At 41.9% G+C, this 16,003-nt stretch overlaps 1 protein-coding gene across 1 annotated transcript in view; it reads left to right on the forward strand.

The window, feature by feature from the left end:
• The first annotated feature begins 977 nt into the window (after positions 1-977).
• RHOBTB1 (Rho related BTB domain containing 1) overlaps positions 978-16,003 on the forward strand; it is a 52,409-nt gene continuing 37,383 nt past the window's right edge. The window contains exons 1-2 of the mRNA XM_082285844.1: positions 978-1,093; positions 5,499-5,594. The gene's annotated coding sequence lies outside the window, so the exon portion shown is untranslated. The remainder of the gene's footprint in view (positions 1,094-5,498; positions 5,595-16,003) is intronic.

A 16,003-nucleotide genomic window follows, 5' to 3' on the forward strand; every position in this document is an offset into this window, starting at 1 on the left:
TCAGAAGCTCCCTGTAACCAACATTAAACATCACCAAACGTGAAAGCACTGGCACAAGAGCTGCGTACCTGGCCCCGTAGCCCTCCCAAATCCTCCTCAGCAGCACAGGATGACCCAGGGTGGAAAATTGAGTCCAAGACCCTGAGTAAGCAGAAAATTCCTTTAACACCAGGCTACTAGGCTGTTCCTCAAATTTACGTAAGCGTTTCAGCAATATGTTCTACAACCTTTTTAAATGCCTTACGGAGCTGGATTATTTAAGGTGTCCCACTACTGTTCTGTTTAACGATTTCTGTTAGTGTATTATTGATAGAGAGGTCAGACACCCTGAGGACAGCGTAAATGGAAAGCATCCTGGGCGGAAAACGGGCTTAACGTTGTTTTTTAGCTACAATTCAGCATGAAAGTTCTGTGTTGGGAAACTGAAACGAGCAGTGCGGTGGGATTTACTCGTCAGGCAGCAATGTTAAACACAGGAGTATTCACAGTTCAGGGAGGCGCACACACCTTGATCCCACCGTCGGATTCCACATTTCGTCGCGCGGATGCTCACACGGAGCAGGGAGGAGGCGGCCGGGGACCCCACCCTCCTGCGCGCGGAGGTGATGCCGTTGCGGCCGCTCCCCGCACGGGGCCCCGCAGGATTTCCTGCCTCCGCAGCCCCTCAATTCCTGGAAACGATCTCTCCCGAGGGCAGGAAGGGCGAGCGCCTCGCCGCCGGCAGCCGCACAGCCCCGCCAGGCGACCCCCGGCCCCTCAGAGCGCAGCAGCGCGCGCACCCCCTCCCCCCCCCCCCGCGCCCTCCTCCGCGCGCGCTTCCCGCCGCCACGCGCGCGCGCGCGCTGCTGTAACGGCCGCGGCAGTAGCACCGCGTGCCGGGGCGCGCTCACGTGACGGCGCTGGTTGGCTGGGACGCGGCCGCTCCGCTCCGCGCCGGGCACGGAACAGCACGGCACCGTAGGGAACGGCACAGCACAGACCGGCACAGCACAGCAGGGCGGGACGGCACCGCACCCGAGGCACCGCCCCGCCCTCCGCACCCCGCTGAGCGTCGCTTCTGTCCTGTCCCCAGCCGGTCCCGCTCCGCGCTCAGGTGAGACGCTGCGGCCCCTGTGGCTGGAGGGAGTGAGGGAGGGAGGGCGCGGGACGGGCAGACGCCGCCGCCGGTCGCTGTCGGTCGCTGTCGGTCGCTGTGGGTGACCCAGCGGGGCCGGACGCCGTGGGAAGCTGCGCCGGAGGAGGGAGCGGCGGGCGGCTGGGGCACCGCGGGGCTGGGAGCGGCGGGCCGGGGGCGCTCCCCGTTCCGGAGCAGCTCCTGCCTCAGGAGGGTCTCCGCACCTGCCCGGCTCGCCCTGGTGTCCTGTTCCCTTCCACGGTAAGGCCAGAAATGCTGACAGCTCACTTGGGTGTCAGGCGGTGCTGCTGCAGCGCTCCTGAGCCATTCCATACCGTTAGATGTGTTCATTGTTTCTCTGGTTTCTCACGGTGCAGGCAGGGCGCTGGGGTATTTATCACTACACCTGGCATGACTTTTACTCGCTCGTGCAGAGGGCTTCTTTACAAAATTCATCCTGGCTAACCCCTGTTTGTGAAAACTAGATGGACAAAACTAAAATCTGTTAGTATTTCACTTTCTGGATATTGGTTTGGCACGTTTGCCATAGAAATGAAACTTTCTTCTCATATAGAATCTTCAGGCACTTTCTGAATGCACTTTGTTTGAAAAGCAATTTGCTGAATTAACATAGCATGCACAAAGATAACTTGAGTTGACGTACTAGCAGAGTACCATCTATCTCGTGAGCAAAAATGGAATATTCCTGCCCTTAGGTTCCTTTTTAATCTTAAATTATTAATGGTTCTCTGCATTACAAGAATGAAATTTGTAATTGGTACAGAGTGCAAATGCATGTAGAGAACTGAATATGAGGAGCTGGTTATAAAGAAGGATGTGCCTCCCAAAAAGACCTAGCAGGAGAATGAAGAGCCCTTTCTGTACAGTTGTTGAGAACCTCTGGGGAGAAGCAGTGGGCCCAACTCTTTTGCAGCTCTCTGAAAAAAAGGAATAAGAAAAGAGAAAAACTTTTCCCTGCTTGGGGAGCAGAGGAAAGTAGAGCTTTACAGTTACTTGCACTTTCGTTTAGCAGCTGTTTAATTGAGTTGTTGTGGGTGCTCCTAAGATAGGGTTAGTGACAATCATAGTATCCCATCTTCTTTTAGAACCTGATTGTCAGTTTCACACCAAATGTTGTCATTTGTACTTAGTTAAATTGATCTAGTTATATCACATGTCATCATGCTGTTGTCCATGTAATCAATACAGGTAAAATTTCCTTTTTCTCTGAGAGAGACCCCAGGGAAAAAGCATACTTGCCTAAACTGAAGTAGAAAGGGCAAAACACTTGCATTTACTTTGGATTCAACAATGTTAAAGGTTTGAAAATATGTTGAGAGGAAATGTTGGTTTAGGTATCAATTGGAAGTAACATTTCTACTGTCTGTTCAACCATGTAATGTAGAGCAAGTGAGGTGTGTCATAGTAAAGATTACAACAGTGAACTAAGGTTCTGCTCTTTTTTTTACTTAAACTTCTTCCAGTATTTGAACTTTTAGAGGCAAAAGTTTGAAGTGAGACCGTATTAAGCAAGTCAGAAACATAAGGGTTAAAAGCAGTTTTCTTCCATGTAATCCCTCAAAGTTTGTTGAAGAGATTTGGGGCAGATGTACTATGAATGTGTGGCGTTACAGAAACTGAAACCAATGCACAGAGGTGATGGGCTAGTAAAAGGAAACTCACAGAAAACTTGAGAGGAGAAAATTCTGCAATATTGTTAGTTTGGTAATAATAATAAAACCCCCCAACAAACCAAACAAAATGAGTGGAGCAAAAACTGGATCAGCTAAGGCTTCTGAACAACACGAAGGTGAAGCTGAGGTAGGTTTGAGGGGAAAACAAGGCCGAGTTTTCTTGAGTTTTCTCTAGTATCAGTGTGTTAGAGGAGTGTCTTGTGCATCACAGAAGAGGCTTCTAGGCCAGATTAGACATGACTGTTGGCCTGAAGTAGTCATCCAGGGAGCCCAGTGTTCACCTGGCCTCTTCTGCATTCCTTCTGGGCCTGGTTTGCACTGCAAATGTTTCACCTGCCAACCTGCAGCAGGTGTTCCTGTTCCTCACCTTTCTGCCTATTTAAAAGAAATTCCCCACTTTGGAGAATTAGATCATATAAGTACATCCCTCACTGAGTTACTCTGTGTTCCAGCTGGTTTTAGTTTCTGTCAGCCCACGGTGACCTTGCTGCATGTCCTGCCCACAGTATCACGGTGTGCTAGCTGTTGTGGGTGGGCATTAGTTCAGGTAATGCCTGCCTGGGTGTGGAGCAGATGGGAGAGAGAAGGAAGTGCACTGCCATGGCCACAACTGATACTCTCTCTGCAGGCACACAGGGTGAAAGTCATGGGAAGCCAGCTCTCTTCTCAGCTGTGAGCTCCTCAAGGCTCTGATAAGGAAGGTGCATGTAAGGTTTAGCTGCTCTATTCTTCTGAGTGCAGATCATCATCACAGAGAGAGATCTGCTTCCACTACCATGGCATGAAAGATGTTTGTATTTTGGAGTCATAATAGGGTAGAACAATGCTAATTAAGAATTAAGTCTTTATTTTGTAGGCTCAACTATCTTCAAAACTAGAAAGTGGAAAACTGAGGGGCAGGGGAATGAAGGCCATAAGCTTTTATCTGTGAAGTGGAACTTTTAGGCTTATGCTTTAGTAATGATGAAAATCAGGTTTAGCTACATTTCTGTCTGCTTACATTCTTCAAACAACTGGTCTGACTTTACTGTATAACAATTAAGAAAAATCTCAGCAAGCAGGAGAGTCTTAATGTGGTCTTTACTAGGACAATAATGTAAGTGATTAATGATTGATAAAAAAGAATTGTGAATGAGCTTGTGGAAGGGCTTTGCATGTCTGTTTGAGAGTAAGAAGGATCTTGAAATATCCTTGGAGGTCACGTCTGTAGATTTTAATGAGGGTGAAGCAGAGAAAGGCTGTTAGAAGTGAATGAGATCTCAGTGAAATAAAAACATAGAAAGCTCTGGGTTTATGATCAGATAAACCAGATCTATTTTTTTTTAGTTTGGTTTTTTTGAAAAGGGTTGTTCTGAAAGAAGCTGCAAGTAACTTCTAATCAGCCACCAATACTCAGGAAACAAGTAAACAGTTAGGAATGGTACAGTATCACATAAGTAGCTATTTAAACAGTTTTAGAGCCCTGAGTGTGCTCATGTCACTAATTAATAATTTGGGGGGTTGTTTCATTGTGGGTTAAGGCTGTTTTTCATAGGGCTCACAAAGGGAGCTGTATGGGCCTGCCTTGGAGGAAGTCAGGGCAAACACTGTAGGAAAGATGGTGAGAAGATTCTCCACAGTTGTAGCTGCATGAAACACGGCAGTTCAGGAAGACTGACATGTCTTTGCCTCTAAAATGCTTATTGATAAATAGCAAAGGGAAGGGCAGGACTTCTAGAGGATATAAACATCATGCCTCTAGCTCTAGGATCAATTCTTGTGGCTTGCATATTTCACAAAGGTGGAATGAAGTTTTACTTCATTTTCTGTTTGCTCTCTCTGTTGTGTTGTGCTGAGTATCTACAGAAGGTGGGAATTTCTGTGAGAAGTTAATTTCAGCCCTACACTGAATTTTGAAATGATCTTGATAAGAAGGGAGAAATGCCTAGGAAACCTAAGTGGGCCACTGCTCTGTTCATTTGAAGACTCTGCATTTCACTGCTGCTATTCAAGCTAACATGGACCCCTGAAACCTACTTGTGCCATTGAGCATTGCTTTTAGGGCAGCATCTGAGGTGAAATACATGTTGCTCCCACCTTTGGTTCTTGGAAAACCTCTGTCTTGCTCCTGGATGGGAACCAAGCCACAATAATGCAGCCATTTACCAAACCCAACAAAGGACATTTATAATTAATTTCATTTGTTACCAAAGGGGAAAGCAACACAGAACTCCCAGTTCATGTGTCATCAGGCTGTCAGCTCATATTTTAGAGTCTTGTCACCTGCTTGAAGGTAGGCAAAAAAACCCTCCTCTAAGTCTGTTGCCTAAGAGAGAGGAGCTGGTTAACTGGGATACAGCAGCGTTTGGTTCTGACACCTGAGGTGGTTGTGTTTTTTTTAAATCTAAATCCAGAGGGAAATTATTCAAGAACGAGCTTCATTTGGCAGAGCTGTGTTAATCTCCAGTTATGCTCAAAAGCTCATCGAGCTACCCATGATTTCTTCAGTGCTTTGAGCAAAGAGTGTTTTAGTAAAGATACACAGTTTACCTGTTTGAAACTTTGAAAGACTGTTTTGTTGACCAAGCAGGCCTGTTTTACCATATAAAATGGATCATAAAAGATGTTGTTGCTGTTGCATGTGTTGTAATTTTAGGTTGAAAATTGTAAGGTTTATTCTCTTTATTTTTTTCCCCTTCTTTCTTCCTTAGGAGTGCCACAGTAAGAGAAAGATATGAAGTATTTTTAATGGAATTCTGCTTTTGATCAAGCTGCTAAAAATGGATGTGAACATTTTCTCCTGTGAGGTAAGTATCGACAGGGAGAAACAGAAGAAAACCTGACTCATTTCACTTACTGTTGCCTGTCACCACTGCTCTTCTGACCAGCAGCTTCTGGTCAGGTATTTTAGAGTTATAGCATCTGTGTCTTGGCAAACTTTGTACCAAAAGTCTTAACTGAAAAGTCATACAATTAATCGTTTCGTTTACAGGATTAGTCAGCTTTGTTCTGCTATTTCAGCAGATAAAAACAAATGTATAAAGGCTTGGTGTTGCAGGGCTGGTAATGAGCAGCTTCTGCACAGAGTAGCTTTTGACCCAATGTCAAGCTTTTTTTCAAAGCATCAAAGAAAAGGAAGCTGCTAAGTCTGATTTTCAAGAGTGAATACTTACACAGACTAACTGCAGGTGCAGGAAATGAGTGAGATCCTGGGATGAAGAAAGAGTTTGTACCACAAATATATAGGTACTTTTCCATGCATCCAGGCAGCTTTCTGAGTTCCTGCTCTGTGCAGCCTAGTGAAAAGTGGGGCTGTGGCCAGCCTGAGTTGCAGATGTATATTTATATTGCTTTTGTCAATATCACAGCCAGACCTTCACAGTTCCTGCAGTAAGTTTGTAAGTTAGTAAAACCAAATATGTCCTTAATTTAGGATCATGGGAAAAATCAGGTTGTAAGGAACCTCAGGATATCATAGAGTCAAACCCTCTGCTCACAATTTGGAGTAGTCAACGAATTAGGTCATTTTCACCCACTGGCTTTCTCAGTCTGTTACATGCTCAGAAGTATTAACAAAAGATGGATTTATAGCTTGCCATATGTATTGAATGTACAATATAATAATGCAGATAGGAACATAAGATGCTACTAAAATTTGTCAGAAGGGCGAATGTTTTAATTATGACAGGATTGCACAGGAATGGTCTGTTTCTCTGAACAAAGGAAACAATAAATCTCTGATGTGTTCATTTCTTGCAATTGCAAATGAAACCTCCACAGGTCAGCTAACTCAGTGACATGCTGACAGTATTTTCAAGACGGGTTCCCTGCAAGAATTACCCCTTCCCAGGCATCTCTGGGGAATCCATTTATTTACTTCCTCCTGTAAGCAAAATTGCTTTCTCATAATAAAAGGAAGGGAAGTGAACACGTTGCTTATCCTGTCTGAAACATGTTACTGAAACATTTCCTCTGAAGTATAAATATTTGTTCATGGGAAAACATAGTGACAATGTGAATAAAAATAAGCATCTTGTCAGGAAGCTTAGGGAGCAGTCTCTCCCCTGGGCTCTAAAAGTAAACACACACCAAGCATCCCTCCTCCCCCCATCATTATGTACTACCAAGCAGAACATTTTGTGAGCCCTAGGAATAACTACTTCCACTGTTTTGGCCAGGGAGGGTTATACAATGAAAGGGTTAATCCTGTCAGGAGAAAGGCATTTTAGCATTCAGAGCCTCATGGGAGGGTCAGTGAAGTGAAGAGACACTTGGTTTACTTTGGATTTATGCTTATCTCAATGTGCTTTGAATTGATCCCTCAAAATTGGTAATTTAATAGCTTTAATAGTTACATTAGTAATTTAATGAGCCCCTTTCAGGACATCATCAAAGGCAAACATATACTTTGTGAATAAAAATAGAAGTAATTTTATAGGTAATGCAGTTCCTAAAAGCTAGTATACAATATTACACATATGCAAGTTGTGATCATTGTGAGTTAACCCCAGCCAGGAGCTAAGTACCATGTAGCTGCCTGCTTATATACCCCCAGTACAAAGGAGGGGAAGAGAATCAGAAAAAAGGTAAAGTCCATGGGCTAAGAATTATTTAATAATTGAAATAAAATATAATAATCATTGGAATGAAAAGGGAGACAAAAGGGAGAGAGAAATAAAACCCCAGAAAAACAAGTGATGCACAATACAGTGGCTCACCACGTGCTGGCTGAGGCCCAGCCCAGCCCTGAGCAGCAATTGGCAGCTCCAAGTCAATTCCCCCAATTTATATACTGGGCATGACCTTTTAGGGTATGGAATATCCCTTTGGGCAGTTTGGGTCACCTGTCCTGTCCCTGCTCCCTCTCAGCTTCTGGTGTACCTGCTCAGTGGCAGAGCATGAGGCACTGAAACATCCTCAGTTTGGAGTGAGCACTACCAAGCAACACCTACAACATCAGTGTGTCACCAGCATTCTCAGAGTGAGTCCAAAACACAGCACTGTACCAGCAACTAGGAAGAAAATTAACTCTATTCCAGCTGAAACCAGGACAGTGATGCTGTGAATTATTTAATATGCACTGACTGATCTCACTATCAAAAAGTACCTATTGAAAATGGCACACCCAAGAACCCCAATATCTTTTCATCTCTGCTCCCAGTGTCAAGTCTCGCTTCCCAGCCTGTTTTAAATTAATTTCTGAGTAACATGTATAGCTAAATTATAGAACAATATTCTCAGAAACTTGCTGTCTCCACACCAGTTCCTGCTTCTTCTCTGATTTGGTCTCACTTCTTAAAGAGAATATATCTACAGGTCTGAAAAGAAGTTAACTTGTGGATTGGTGTGTGCTTGAGTCAGGAAATCCTACATCTCTGAAAGGTGTCTGCAGAGGTGTTATTTACTCCTTAATATCCCAGTCATAGCTTATTTGCTTATGGGCTTCTGTGTCTCTTGAGGCATTATGAGACAAGTAGTAGTAAATTTAGCTCCCTGGGTAAAGAAGCTACTGCTCTCTCAGAGATTACTGTCTTCACAGGCAGTGGAATAAAATAGCTATGTGTGTGATTGCCTCTACAGTGCAATCTGGCACTTGAATTTAGCTGACAATTCAGATTGGTAAATACAAAGTTCTGGACTGTGCAAAGCCAGCAGAGGGGTGTGTGTGTGTAACAGTAACCTTCAGCAGAATTAAATTTATCAGAGGAAATGTTAAATTTTAAAGCTGCTTGAACTAGTTCTTCTCAGGTTTATGATTGCGTGTGACTGGAGATTAGAAATGTGGGGGACTGCCTTGTGTGGGAGGTTCAGCTGTGAGGGGAAGGGCAGTGTTGCTGTTTGTTGTTTTTAATCTTTATAATTAAATTTATGTTCTCTAGCACTGTTTATCAGACTGTTGAAATCTGTGTTTCTAACTTCATCATGGGATTTCCTGTGCTTTACATAAAGGAGAATGAATGATTTTCACAACACCTATGCAGAATCAGAAAGAATTTGTTATTGTGCTTCTGCATGGGCTCCTGGATGTGCTCAGCATGGGCAGGTGTTCCAGTAATTGTCCTGAGCAACAAGAACAGTTTACACTTGAGATGGACGTACATGTTGGGGCCCTTATGGCTGTCCCATGTTTCAGTTCTTGATTTATGGCTGTTGCTTAACACTTGAACTTCTTGAATTTGGCTCTTCAATTTCAGAGGCATCTTTTTGACGGTCATGTGAGTTTATGACAGTGATGTAGATTTTTGGTCACTAAATACAGAAGACTATTTCCATAAAATACTTTCCAGTCTTCTAAGGAAAATACCAGTGGGTCAGGCTTTTCTTGAGGCAATCCAGCTGTCTCATTGAATTTCTCCAGGGGTGAATTTTGTTCTTTTCATTCTCTTACGTGTTTGCAACAGTGCTTCCCACTGGCAACACTGTAATTAAGGAACTTTCAATATTTCTCTTACAGTAAGGGTACAATAGTATTTTAGCTGTAGATGTGAATTTCAGCTAGAAGCCTAATGTAAAAAATTGGAATGGTGGAGAAATGTTTATCTTCTGTAACAGATGCAGTTTGATGACATTTTATTGGCAATTGCTTCTGTAAATAATTCATACCTTTTCCTGAAAAAATATTTTGGGGATGAGGTGTGGGAGGAATTTAATTCTCTTGAGGATTTTATAATGCTACAAAATGCACCCCGCTCTAGCAATTTTGTCAATAAGTATGGGAGTAAATAAAATTAATACCTTTGTATTTCTTCTCTTCTACCTTTAACCGGGAAAAGAACTCTTGCCTGCCTCAGAAAAGACTGTAAAAAAGTTTAAAAATAAAATGCTACATGTCTTGCTACTTTAATGAAAGAGAAAAAAATCCCTGCTCATAGAATTCATGATGGTTTGGCAATATGACTTTCGAGCAATGAGTGGATGAGAAATTTCAAGGCATTGGGATATTTTTGATTTTGTTAAAGCTCCCTGAATGGCTGATTAGCTTCAAAACCACTGCTGCTGGTTCTAGTTTGTTTTTAATTTTACAAAGGTATATTCTGTTCCTGACATATTTAAATGCTGCACGTATCAGTGTATGTGTAATTGGAAAGTGATGTCTTTTTCTAGTATTTTGCAAATTACAAAGTATACACACACTCCTTTAAGCCCTCTGATTTGTGCCTAATCTGTAGTTCAAACCTGTAACAATGATACCTTGGCAGGTCCTGGAAGTAGTGTCCTACACCCTCTGTGAAAACTGCAAATATGTGCAATAAGTATGTGGTTTCATGGTTGATAGCTTTTGAATGGTAGCATTTAAAAGAACAGAATCCTTCTTGGTAACTATTCCTAATAAGCATAATTAGGGAAGTCTCATCAAGCAGCCTGTGGTGAAACATGCAAACTGTCTTTATTGCCTGCTTCTTGAACTTGGAATCACTCGTGTGTGTTCTCTTGTATGAATCACTTGTGTGCATTCCTCTGCAATTTCTGCAATTACCATTTTCCTTCAGCTACACCATTTTGCTCGAATTTATAGGAAGTGTTTCAGGGAGTGAAAGATACCCATCAGAACCAATATAGTAATATTCTTTCTGCATATGATTTACAGCCTTAACTCATTGACGAAACAAAGAAGTGGTAACTAGATTTGTTTAGACATATTGAAGTAAACCACTAAAATACGTGAGTGGTGTTTGGACAGTAGAAACCTCTTGTTGATATAATCCAGTCTAACCCACTGAATTTGTTGTGTTGCAAAAACACAGGCTTTGCAAGGCAGTCTTTGCTAGTGTGACTAAATCATGTAAGTAAACTGGTGTGAGATGGTGGTAAGAGGCACAAGGTCTTACCTTCCTGGAAAAGCTTTCTCTTTCAAAAAGTGAGTGGTTCCAAGGTATAGAATATGGAGGATGTAACAGTTTGAATTTTGGTCTTGAATGAGTGAAATCCTACAGTGTTATTATTGTGCAGAATCACACTGTTCAAAATGAATGAAGAATTGTACTGTAATCTTGAGGGGGGTTGTAATCCAAATAAGTACACTCTTTGAACAACCTAGTGAAAAAATATCAAAGTTACAGGTGTTTAATTCATTTCTGTTTTGTTTCAGGTACTTTAAGTTACCGTCTTTCTAAGACAGGCATGTAGCAACTAATTCTATGGACTTTCTCTTCTTGAATTAGTCCCTGAATTGAAGCCCAGAGGAATCCCTGGAAGACTTTGCCCAACAGTTCCACTAGGATTTATATCATGCTCTTAAAACCATAATTGGGTCTTACTTTCGTGTCTAGCTCACCATGGGACAGAGGTGCAGAAGAGTAAGTTGTAGCTAATAAGGCTATTTCTCTAAGATCAGTGATGATGAGATTAAGCTGCCTTTGATTCTTTTATTTAATCCTGCTCTGTTGGTTTGACAGCCTATAAAGATCAGGATATGGCTGTTGGCTGCTGTTCCTGTATGTAAGCAGTGATTCAGAGACCAGTAAGACTAGGCTTTGGCAACTATGAAAAAGTGACAAAATCCACTTTGTTTCTCTTCCCCTCACCACCCCTACCCTACATTTTTCAGTTCCTGTAGCTGGAGATCTGTGTTCAAGACTTGTCCTCATGATCTCATTATACCACCAATATAAGCAACTCTGAGCGGGGGTGGCACATTGTTGCAATAATCTCTATTTGTGTATTGCTCCTATCAAATTTCTGCAATCTTTTACCAAAATTTTGGCTTCTAAAATTTGGTCTACGTTTTGTATCCTCCTGCGTGTGAATCTACTAGGCCTTTAATAGGTAATTTATGCAATCCTCAAAAGGCAGAGAGAGCATTTATAATGCTTGGAAGAATAAGAGCTGATCCATTTATGTATGGTTTTTAAAGCTCAATAGCTTAGACCTAGAGTGAGAAGCAAAGACACTGTATGTCATTGAAAACCTCCTGTAGTTGTAGTATAACGAGGTTTCAAGTCTCTCAGAAACTCAGTACTCAGAGACAAGTGAATTTTCACTAATCTACATAGAGATGGAGACTGACAGCTAGCCACAAGGTCAGACAGACAGAAAATCTTCCCCTGCTGACTGCTATGACTCTTATTTTGTTCCACAAAGGATTTCTTTCCATTCCATTAACATCTGATTAGATGGCAGAAACATTTTAAGAAGCTCTGAACAGTTATGCAGATACCAGCACTATTACTTCCAGATTCATTCCCTTGCCAAACAGCAAAATGACACAGTCAAGAACAAATCCTCCTACTAGTCAGTGTTTCCTATTTAGTTTTTGTTTGGAACTGTTGTTATAAGCTGATTAAATCTTTTGTATCCATGTTGCAGTTCTGAGGAGCTAGAAGTGTGGAATATAGCAAATACAAGCTGTTGCAAAATTGCTCCCATTAGAAAAGATTACACACGTGATACAAAACTTTGCCATAGAACCAATTCTTGATACAGCCTTGTCCTCTCTGGGTTGTGAATGCAGTGAGCCATAACCCTGCCACTTCTTCCCTTGGGAGACTCTTATGTAACTGCTCAAGCTGTTTCTCTTGCTGTTCTTCATATTAAGCCAAAATTTTGTTTTGCTTAATTGTATCCTGGTACACCTAACATTGCAAACTGGGACTGTTTGAGTGAATCCACTCCCTTTTAAGACCCAACCACGCAGTCTGTAGAAAGAGAAGTGCAGCAGTGAAGGCAGTTTTGGAGTTTAAGGGGTCACGAGAGACTATGACAGCGCAAGTGAACAGGCTGGGACATACCTGGCTCAGCTGTGCGCCCTTCCAGCAGCGGGGCTCACCCACGGCCGGGGCTGCCTGAGGTTGAGTGCAGCGAGGAGGGTGAGGGCAGGGCTTATTCCCCTCTGCCTGGCACTTGGTAGGTGGCTTCTGAGGAACTGTGCTCAGTTTCAGGCTTCACAGCTCGGAAGAGAGATTGACCAACTGAAGAGAATGCAACCAAGGGCCACTAATACTGTGGGGAAATTGAAACATGAGATGTACAGAGACACTGAGGGAGCTACTTACCTGGCCTGGAGAAGAGAAGGTTAAGAGGGCATCTAATTACTGCTTCAGGTACTCACAAGAGGTTATGGGGAAACCAGATCCTCTCACCGTTGTGCAACAAAAGGACAAAAGGCAGCAGTCACAAGTAGCAATAAGGTGGGTGTAAAGAAAAACATTTTCTCACTGGTTGTAAAAAAAGCCATTTTCATAGTGAGTGGCTAAGCAATGGAACAGGTGGATTGGAGAATGTGAACTGACTGTCCTTAACCTGATCAAGCTTTGAAGTTAGCTGTGCACTGAGGAGGAGGTTGGACTAGATGACCTCTGGAGGACTCTTCCCACCTAAATTGATATTCTGTTTTGGGGTGAGGTGGAGAGAATCAGGGTCTCATAATTAACAGATTAAATATGGAAGCAGGGAAATGCAAAAGCCAATTTCCTACGCATAATTAGACAGAAAACTAAAGCGTTGTTGAAATATAACCATCTGAAAAAAAATGTAGATATTGAATTTTTATTCCAAATTATAAGTATTGGCATTTTCCTTCTGTGAACGGTTCCTTTCCTGTTTATTCAGCTGTTCAAAATGTATGCCTATATTAAGCCTTCTATATCCCTTTTCTAGTGAAAAAGAATGGGGAAATATAATTCATAAGGCAAACCACTGGTGCTCTATATCATCCACAGAATGCTCTAATAAAATCTGGTGCACTGCGGGCTTCTTAAGCAATTATGGTCTTGCACTATATTTAGCATTCAATGAATAACTGCAAAAAACCCCTAACAAATACATGCATATGTTAGTGTCTAATGAACACAGTGAAGGTATCATTGTGTGTGTTACATGTCTCCATCTCTGAGCATTACAACAAATGTGGGATTGTAGGAAAAGGGATGCAACCGGCCGAATCAATTTGCATTGCTGGCTGAGAGTAGATGCTGACGTCACTAGAGACACCTTACGTCAAATGCTAACCAAAGAGAAGGACAGACTGGGCACAACGTACAATAGTTTTGAAAAGAAAGCTAATTAGGAATGCATGAGCATTTGGCAAGGGTACATTGCAGCCCTGAATGCAAACCTTTTAATACCAAAATTGTATTGACAGGAAATGAGTTGAATTTTATCTCAATGTTTATAGAATATGTTCTTACATAGTTCTATTCAAGGCATTTGTTATCTTTATCAATTTTTTATGGATAAAATCTAATGAAATATATCCTAATCTATTACAAAAGTAGTTAGAAATTATTTTGATCTACCCATATCATAACAGTCTCTAAGCCTAATTGCGGGGAAAAGTAGACTTCAATGACAGGAGCTGGGTAGTTCTGATATTTTAATTCACGTGCTACCAGTTGGCTGAGACTACATATATCGCATACAATGGGTGGATGGTGAAGTCCTTAACTGAAGTACCACGTTTCCTTATTTTGGTTGTACAACATTCACTCATGTTCTCTTTGTATTGTTGAAAGCAAATTTCCTGGACTGTAGAGAGCACCTTCTGTCCCTGTGAGATTGCCACATGCAATGTGGAGCCCATACAGGACAATTTAACTTACTTTGTTTTACTTAATTCCTTGTGCATTTATATTATTTCCACCAACGATTTTTTAATCTAAACATGCTCCTAAAGTCTTTTAATATGAAAGGCCCCTGCATTCAGGGATAAGGGAGAGAGAGAAACTCTAGGATGTCCTATACTATTGAGTTTTGGTTTTGGACAGTCCCAGGCAGTCTTTGGAATGTCAGACTTGCCCTCTTTTAGTGAATAAGCTCAGTTCTGTAACTGTTGCTGCTGAGTCTTGTTGGTGGAGCATATCATAGGAAACTGCATTTGTGCTTGGTTGTTACTACCTAAAGGAGAAGGGAAATAATCTCAGTTGTCCTGAATTAAAAGCTTGAGTGGGTCCTCAGAGGGAGCAAAGAGCCACGTCACTACATTTCTTTTTTTTTTTTTTTTAAGCAGACCATACCTCTACTACAGGGAAGAACCTCTTGCTTCCACATAGCCCTTGGATCTGGGATGTTGACTTTGATAAACAGAAATATAAAATGTAAACCCCAGAGTTACGATGCTTAGACTATTATCCTTCTGCAGACAGAGCAGACTTAGATTATGACGGGGTGGTAAGAAGCATGGGCTAGTCCATTTCCTCCCCTTCCAGAAGAGTTTTGTCAAAGAAGCTGAGCCAAGTGCTTGTAGTCCCTTCTTCCTGCACTTCCTGTTATCCTTGACTGGTATTTTTTCAATCTGTCTCCTCCTGAGCCTTTCTCTGGTGTCTGGGGAGTGCAGAGGATGGAAGGGCCTGAGGGCTCTGAGCTTAGTGTTTCTGAGCTGGTAGAAAGTTCCTTAAGGAGTTCTGCTAACACTGTGTGTCAGAGCAGCCTCTGGAGTTAAACCAACTCTTGAGATCCAGAAGTAGAAAGGTTATTTGTAAACTCAGTTGCAGTCTATGCACAACTGATGCTCTCTCCTGATGTTTTTAATCATCTGAGAAATAAAGTCTCGAAACCAAAAGGTTAGTTTAGTCCCAGAGTAACAAATAATATATTGGAGCATATGGGGATGTGAATTTACATTTGTGCTTTCAAATGGATTTTTTAATTTAGCAAAACTAAGATAATTCTAAGTAGAATTCTCTGTGGGAGTAAATGCATTTTTAAATTATTATTTTAGTCTTTTTTTATCCAGTTGTTCTCTCAGCTGTGAGATAAGTGTTTAAAGCACATAACGGAGCTGCAGTGACGGAGCTCGCTTGGCAGCCCATAAACATGTTTTGGAAAGCTGTATTGACTTGACAAAAGCAGACTCTGTGGTTGCTACCATGCTACCATGGTCCAATGCCATGTCCTTTAGGATTGCTTGCAAAGACAGAGCTTATTCCCTTCTCCCTTTCCCTCTAGCTGTTATTCCTCCCTGAAAACAAACAAATGAAAATGAAAAATCCAAGCTGGCTACCTGGAATACTTAAACATCTAATTGAGTAAAACTTTACCATTCATGTATTTTTAATGCTTATGCAAAGTCAGTGGGAATACTTGTGGTTTGTTACTGTGCTTTCTTGTACCAAAGCCTAGAAACTGTCAGTTGCTCTACACTCTATTAGAGATGCATTCCAACCACTTCTCCATGTGTCACTCAAGTTTATGGTCAAAACTCAACTGTTTTAAAACTTTGGGAAAATGTAAATACACTTCAGTACAGGATTATGTATCAGAGAACAGAGAACTTCTGGTT

Source organism: Coloeus monedula (assembly GCF_965178545.1).
Source record: "Coloeus monedula genome assembly, chromosome: 8".
In the NCBI taxonomy this organism is placed as follows: Eukaryota; Metazoa; Chordata; class Aves; order Passeriformes; family Corvidae; genus Coloeus; species Coloeus monedula.